Here is a 6,429-nt window from a genome sequence, read left to right as displayed (position 1 = left end):
CAACAACTAAGCGTTCTATCATAGATTGAAATGCAAACACCTTTTTCGGGTCCAAATTCCCCCTTCATGAACCATCATCCAAACGGAGAAAACAATCAATCTCTCTCTGTCTCTCTCTCTCTCTCAGCAAAAAGTGCACTTTTTCGCTTTCAAAGTCTGGAAAGACCTCTTTTGTTGTGGAATTCCCCTCAACTTGAATCGCTTACCTCCCGCTTAGCGAAAGAAGGTCAGACAATTCAAGCATCTCTCTCTCTCTCTCTCTCTTTCTCGTTTACACTGCATGACCCACTGACTGACGTCCTTTTTGTATCTTCCAACGCATGAACAGGGCTCACAACCTATCAGTGGCTCATGCCAATACTCTTCCCCAAACGAAACAGGTTTCCTTCTTTGGTGGGATCTTCTTACTTCTTTATGCCGGGGAATCCCCGGCATGCGCACCAAAGTCCCCACCAACACAGACAAAACAAGGAGAAATGGCCTGCCATTACTCAGGAGTAAAGCACGAGAACGTCGAACCTTGACAAGTTTGGGTTTCCGTACATCGGTTTGAATGGAATGAAGTCTATTTACTTACGCATAAAGCAAAGAGTACAGTCCGAGGAAACACAAACGCAATGAAAGTTGCGAAACATTGGAGATGAGCAACAGGAACAAAAAAGACGTAGCTCATAATTTTCAGAGTGGTCGGCTTGATTTATGAAGTAATACGTTATGCAACCATTCAGCATATGCCATGAGTTCGTATAGTCCAGACCAACGGACGACGTTGGATGGCGCGCGCCAAGTTTCCCCAAGAACGGAAAGTTTTCGTTTTGAGGGACGCAGAGACAGGGGTCGGGCAATAAGTAAAGAGGAAAAAACACCTGACCTCACGTACAATGATACCTCAAATGCGCAAGCAGTACCTACGTGTGTGCCTTCAGAGGTGTCTGGGAGCACATCATATTCCCATAAATAGCACAGACATTGATATGGAAAAGATCAGTGAATAGTGGAAGTCGATTGTGCACACTGACGGTGAGAATCTCTCTTGATGTTTTGACTTGGTGCAGAGGAGCTAAACTACCCATTCCACGGTTGCCTAGTCCATAGTGCGACAGCGCGAAAAATGTGAGTAACCCTGCAAAAAGCTAATCCTCAGGGGAACTTCCGTTTGTTTAGGCTATTTCACCTTCAAAACGAAAACGGTGCGCTTTGACTATTTTTTTCTTTTTAAAACTAGTTATTTTACTGCGTAGAGCGCGAAGTTTCGGATATGTATGTTGAGGGCCCAAACTCAAGTTGGGAAATTATCAATAACCTTCTAATAATTCTTTGGTTTTCGTCATTTTCGAGACAACCTTCCCGTTTTTAAGCAGCTTAATACTGACTTTCATTATTCGGTAGTGATTTTGGGATTGTTTGCCAGGTTTGGAAGTATTTGATGTTGTAATCGTTGACAACTTGTACCTTGTTAGAGAGGTTAAAAACCAAATGAGTTTCAATGACGTAACACTCTGTGCGTCTTTTGACCGCTAATGGGAATGTAATCCACAGCAATATAAAAATGGGAACCGAAAAAAGAACTATTTCGTGACAAAATTACCAGGCAAAGTGAAATCGACATTCTAATAGTATTAGATGGCCATCACCATCATCCATATGATTCCATTGTATGCGTAGATACCTTTCTTATTGCAATCAGCACTTTTGAGCAATCATCATTCCATTAGCAAGTAAAGAGTATCAAACCTTTCAAACGATCTCTAGGAAATCAGAAAAACACATACTTACAATTTATTGTACAAGTTTTTCAAAGTTTAATGTATCCTTATAACGACCTCTTGCATATATAGTACAATTGTAGGTTGTAGTAACAAAAACCTCATTTTACAAAAATCCGTTCAGATTTGGATCCTTTCTTACCAGAATTTTGCTTGACAAAAATACAGGTTGGTTGTCTTGTGCCTGGTTATAAGCTAAATCTTGAAATGATGGTTCAACATATTGCACCATTCATCCTAAAGACTCTTGGAATTGTTTGATATCAGTTTTTCCATAAGGCGCTTTAAGCGAAGTGCTTTTTTTATCCAATGCCATAAGCAATATCAATGGTCTTTATTCGAACACAGCTCTTACCAAAAACAAAGCTTAGGGTATTTTCAATTTTCAATTCTGTCACGGGTGGAACAAATTAGATGTTATACCAAGAAGGCCAAAATACATGTAGATCTCTGCTTGGGGGGTCAAATGTGCATCTTTATAATAGCGGATCACAATGACACAACTGAATCTGTCTTGTTAAGATCATTTAGATATGACTTAAAGGATCTCACATGCCAAATTTAAGCATCGTTGCCGAGCAATGATCAATTGAAATTTGGCATTGTGTTTGTACCAGCGCAAGTCAATCGAAGACGGACTTCTAGAGATGTGGACTGCGTACGGAAGCAAAAATTCCTATCTTCTAAACTGTTCTATTTATGGTAAATAAGCGCTTAAGATTTTATTGAACAAATAAACTATTTTTTCAAATGTTTCAAATTTGAGCCCAAAACTACGCTTAGGGAACTAAAAAGAGAAGTCTAGGGTTATGTAGTAAACAGTACATTCAATTCGAATTTTCCGTCTGCTCTTGATAAGCTACATAAGCTTTTGGCAACACAATTTAGAAACGAACCACTTAACAGGTAACTAACATGAAAATGACTTGCCTTCAATTGAAGAGATCTACATACGTTTCTAGTTTCATTGCTTTATTTCGAAAAGTGGCTCAGAGTTGTTATGAACTACAGAAGTGCAGGCCGACTTGGCGCGAAGCTCGTTTGTAGTCCATATTTCTAGATTTTTGTGGTATATCGTAACAACAGTTTTGAAAACCAGCACCTACGCTTCAAATTCCCATCGGCAAAGCTAGTTACAAAATGAGCTCATTGACTTGGCTGGAACTAGAAAAAATGCTTTCGCTGAGAGCCTCTGCATCCATGTATTCTGTGAAGATTGGCTGAGCCATGAACTACTGGAAAATGGACAATGAGGCGAAAGTTAAGAATTTGCAGTTCGGAATGGAATAAAGTGCAAAGATGTTTTTTAGCTACAATTGCATATTTCAGTCTTTAGCTCGATTAAATGGCGTGATTAAAAGTTCATCTCCTCTCAAAGGTCACTAGACGACTCTACATGAATTGAATGATCTAGCCCTCTTGTAACAATTGATCACCAAATGACACCTACATTTATTCTGTTCCTTTTATGTAATGCACTTTGAAAGACCATAACTTTTTGTTCAGCCGTTTGATTGAGTTGAAATTTGAAATACGCTATTGCAGTGAACGCATCCTGTTCGCTTGACAAAGAATGTAATGCAAGAACTCAAATCGGAGTTGCTTATTCTTAACCTTGGTGTCCGCGTCGTCCAGTGGTTCAGTGGTTCATGGCCATGTCTATGGGCCCCAATTGTACAAAATGGGCGCTCTCAGCAAGTGTAAGGAATTGAAAATAGTGCTTCGTTGGATTTAAAGATTTGGTAAGATCATCATCCTTAAACCTGGCCAAAAATTCCCCAGCCGAAAGGTTAGAGGTGTTTCTGATCCTTGATGAATTGGAATGCAAAAATTTAGTTGCTTCATCCTATTGATCTTTTACGCATAATCTTCAATTTTATTCCAAATTTAGCAGCATTTTTTGTCGCTGAGGCAAGTGATTTTTCCTATTCTTGTTCTAAAGAGAACCTTTCTAATCCAAGCCTTCGTTCAATAACGTAAGGCTCAAACCACTCAATATTTGTGTTTAGTGGAAGAGTTTTTTTGCGAAGAGAGTATTACTACTAAATCTATGAAATTATTCAAGTCGCTCAAGGATTGCAGTGGTGGCAATTTATCTAGCTATTCATAATGACCCAGCAACACGCATCCATTTTCTTGGTCCAAATGTTGTGAATTCTAGGGATGGGGAAATTCCCGAAATGCGGTTTTGAAAATGGATGGTGTGTGATCAATTGGATGCACTGGAATTTCCTTCACTAATTTGCAGCGTGTGCTTTGAAAAGTTGACTATAAGTGGCAAGTAGTTGTCAAATCATGTCTATTTTTTTGTTCTCTTATGACAAGTGATAAACTAGTTCCCTACAAAATAAGGCTGTTCACGATCAATCGAGAGGAAGGACCGACCAGAATACTTTGCCAGATAAATTGGTTAATAGATATTATCATTGGATGACAATGACATATTGATGGGGTTTTTCCAATCTGCAAAACGTGCTCTGTCTTTTGCAAATTAGTTTGTTTTTGCGGTTTCTCCTTCAGGCAACTAAAGGTGTTGTTGCATCATTAATTTACCTATTTCTATTATTTTTGCTTGTTTTCTCATCCACGTAAAGTTGAACATCAATCCACTTACCAGTTTTTGCATACTGGCACCAATTTTAAGTCTGGATACAGGCTGTTGCAAGAAGAATGAATGGCTGATCCTAAATTGGTATTTCAACAATGGACGATATACACGTTTTGATTGGTCCCAATTTACTTGCTCGCAGGAAAAAGAGCCAGTATCTTTTTTCCAAGTTTTGTCTTAAATCTCACAGATGTAAACAATAGTTTCGAATTTCATCCAATCTAAACTATATTGAATGTAACGGAAACTTAACGTAATGCTCCCAGATTTTCATGTTAGATTCGAATGTTTCCTACAAAGCACGATTGTTTTTCTTGCATTTGAAAAACAGATGTACACTTTTGAAGACCAATATAGAAATTCTCTCAAGTTTTTCAATGTCTTTTAAGCTCTGCATTTTGTTAAATTTGTGTTTTTTGAAAGCCTCCGAACAAAGCAGCTTCCTTCCTTTTCACAAAAGAGTGTAACCTTGTTGGGCTTGTTCAATTTGGTTTACATTCTCGCCACAAGACATTTCCATTTGCGCTCTTCGAATTTGAATTGTTTGGCTGGCCTGGAGTGATACCCTCCTGCATTATCAAGACTCAATTGCGGTTTCTGATTCTCCCCAATTGAAAGACGACACGTGTGAGATTATTCCCATTACAATTAGAAAAGCTCCTCGACCTTGTACCTACTGCAGAATGGAGTAAAGCAAGGGGAGAGATAGCGATACACGTGTCAGCCACTTGAGACGTTCAAATGCACTTCCTATTGGAGTGGGTAAAATTCATTTTTTCAACCGACATTATGTACCAATCAACAATTGTGTGTGTAATGTATGCTCTTCAAGAACATGGCTCTCATATGATGAATTGGAATGCTATCAAGGCTTCATCGAATGTTTTTCTTTTGTTATTGTTTCATATCAATCATAAGCCCTTTCCGGTCAGGATGCTTATAAAGATGCAATTAGAATTGCTTGAAGGGGGTTAATCCCTGCAATTATCTTTATTAATGATACGTAGTAATGGTCAACATAAATGTTAAGTCAAGTTATGAGCTCAATAGTTTTCCTGATTGCCACCTCATGTGTCTTCGTCGGAAAAAAGTAGTTCTGCAGTCAAATGGATTTCATTTAACGATGGAAAATTAAAGACTAAGTAAACAAAAATCCCAAAGTTGCTAGCGATGAGAACATAGTATCAAGTCATATTTTCGAAATTTTGAAATGCATGTTAGAGAAACCTAAATACTCAAAAGCCCTGATAATCGCTTCATAATTTTTGACCGAAAGTGGCCGAAACCAAGTGAGTATTGTAAACACATCCTTGGTTCCAGAATTGGATTTTCAGGGAATAGAGGCCAGAGGCCCAATTCATACGTCTTTGTCTTTCTTGTTTCAGGAGGGAGACACAGGAGGTTTTGATGCAACATACAGACGTGTATGTGTGCCTCACTTGCTACAAGCCTCATCATACCAAACAAGGAGCCTTGACCTGTTGTCGAAAGCAAGGCTGAGAAGGCCGCTCTCGGACTGTTCGTTCCAATGAACCTCGAAGACCTTCGTATTCACTCCATTAGACTGATGTCACGTGACCTGTAGAGTACAAGAGCTGAATATCAAGTTAAATATGAAATACAAAGTAAATCGTAGGATTAGTTTTCATGACTACCATCCTTTTTATTACATTAATTCAAACTCAAGTTGGGTTTGATTGGCAACTTAAGAAAGTCGGATTTTTGTCTGGTTTGAATGTGAGTGTGCATTACAAACGGAAATTTGAAGACAAGCCTTCGTTATATAATAGATGTTATAGTTTTTGGGCACAACACTCTGAAAACACGATTTTTATATCCAAAAGTTTAAAATATAAGGTGATACCGTGCAATTCATTGTTGGCTCGTAAACCTATTTTTGGTGCTTGTGATATCGATATCATCTGGGCTTTGAAAAAATGAATCATAACATGCACATTCACAACGAGCCAAAGTATCGACTTGGCAAAGGAATGAGTGAAAGAAAAGCCAATTCTTTGACACTTTTCGCAATTCTTTTGTGGTTTCTAGACCAAT

General features: G+C 38.5%; 1 long non-coding RNA gene across 1 annotated transcript; it reads left to right on the top strand.

Moving 5' to 3' along the window:
- The first annotated feature begins 755 nt into the window (after positions 1-755).
- On the top strand, positions 756-6,015 carry LOC131893383 (uncharacterized). The gene is made up of 2 exons (XR_009374683.1): positions 756-1,113; positions 5,760-6,015. It is a non-coding gene; the product is annotated as an uncharacterized LOC131893383 (long non-coding RNA).
- The last annotated feature ends 414 nt before the right edge of the window (positions 6,016-6,429 follow it).

This window comes from Tigriopus californicus, chromosome 2 (assembly GCF_007210705.1).
Source record: "Tigriopus californicus strain San Diego chromosome 2, Tcal_SD_v2.1, whole genome shotgun sequence".
In the NCBI taxonomy this organism is placed as follows: domain Eukaryota; kingdom Metazoa; phylum Arthropoda; class Copepoda; order Harpacticoida; family Harpacticidae; genus Tigriopus; species Tigriopus californicus.
The sequence above is the reverse complement of the archived record's forward strand: the minus strand, read 5'-3'. Positions and strand labels throughout refer to the sequence as shown.